The sequence below is a fragment of the Myotis lucifugus genome, unplaced genomic scaffold, assembly GCF_000147115.1.
Source record: "Myotis lucifugus unplaced genomic scaffold, Myoluc2.0 scaffold_573, whole genome shotgun sequence".
Taxonomy (NCBI): domain Eukaryota; kingdom Metazoa; phylum Chordata; class Mammalia; order Chiroptera; family Vespertilionidae; genus Myotis; species Myotis lucifugus.
Window position 1 is genome coordinate 183,133 of NW_005871621.1, and position 1,719 is coordinate 184,851.

A 1,719-nucleotide genomic window follows, 5' to 3' on the forward strand; every position below is an offset into this window, starting at 1 on the left:
AATGTCTCCTGATTTCGGGAAAATTGATGTTTTGGTAGAGAGAAGCGGAGAAGTAGCCGAGGCTGAGCCATCTCGAGCGGGAAGGGCAACGCTCTCTCCTTTCTCCTGCTTTCTGCGGTGCTGGCGGCGGGGAGGGGGGCGGGGGGTTGGGGGGGCGGCTGAGTAATGGGAAATAGTCTGGATTTTCTTGTTGAGAAAGGGTCGGTGGCGTGAACAGTGACGGCACTCGGAGAATGCCTGCGCCGCGTTTGTTTTTGTCCGGGCGGTGTGAGCACAGACGTTTTCCTCCGCGTTTGTCGTCAGCGTGTGGCACCCGCGCTTCGGGAGGTTGTGGTTTGTCCTTGCACACATTGCATAATCTGCCCACGGCGAGAGATTGGCGAGGATTACGGCTCCTCTGGGAATGTGCGCGTACGTGTGCAATGACCTGGGAATGTTAGCGCAGCGTTGAGTATTAGGTCGTTATTCACATCTATAGTACGTCCCCAATAAAAAGGTTCATTTTAAAACATTCCTACAAAACGTGAAAGGAAGACTTCCTCGGGTTGAATTCTGATCTCAGATACGACAGGGTTCGCCCCTGGTAGTATCTGCGCTATTATTTTTAAATCTGGAATGAGCCCTTGTGACGTTTACCCCCACCCTCCCCCCGCCTAATTTTAATGCATTCCTTACGAGCAGCCCGTTCCTCACCTTATTGTTGCTTTTTCAGACACGACGTGACAGATCACATCAGTTTCCTGGAAATGTTGCATTATGTAACGGCTGAATTTGCTGGCAGTGAGCATAGGAAGAGGGAGCTAATTACATGATTTTATAATCTTGTTACAAAGAAAGTAGGACAATCTCAGACTTTAAATGCCACTGTAACATTTTTTTAAGGGATAGATTACACAGGAAAACAGACAACTGGGTCAGCATTGAGTTTGCTTATGCTGCCCTATGTATGTCTTTCCCCTACATGAAATGTGCATTCTTCTAAATTTAGTCCTATCAGATTTTAACAATTGCGGCCTCCCAGTGCTATTTCTGGTGTTTCTCCAGGGCTGTGTGCAGATCCGTGCTCAAGGCCATTTGCTGTAGTTTTAACTCCACGCCTTCAGAGGGCTTTGATAAGATTGTATTTTTAGGAAGACGTTTCCCAGAGCCGGGTGATTTGCTGGATTCTGACTCGTGTATCTTTTTAGAGGACAGCTCAGGGAAGTGCTGTTCCTGCGAAGGCAGGGAGGGCCAGTGTCAGCCTCTGCTTGGTGCTTGGCTTTGTAAGTAGCAGCAGCGAATGATCCCCAAGTGCTTATTTCACATCGTATTTTTTCTCCAGACCAGATCAGATTTATGGGAAACACGTATAAATTAGTAGGTTGTATTTTTGCCTGGATAACCTACTTTTGTTTATGTGAGAGAGATGAATATACTATAATGTACCCAGATTTTATGTTTCTTCCTGAACTCTAATGTGTAATATATGTATATGATGGTGTGTATATGTTAGATTTTCCTAACGTTTAAATAATTAAAAGTGCCGCGTCGTGGGGTGGTTTTTGGGGGTGTATTATAAAGCTTCACTTCTGGAACAAATTATATCACCCCAAATACTAGAAGCTAATATTGCTCGGCCCGGGGTCAGACCCCGACCTACTTTGCAGCTGGAGCTGGCCTGCAGAGGGCCGCGTAGCGTCACCTTCCGCTGGCGACCTTCGAGCGCGACCCTCCCTCCTG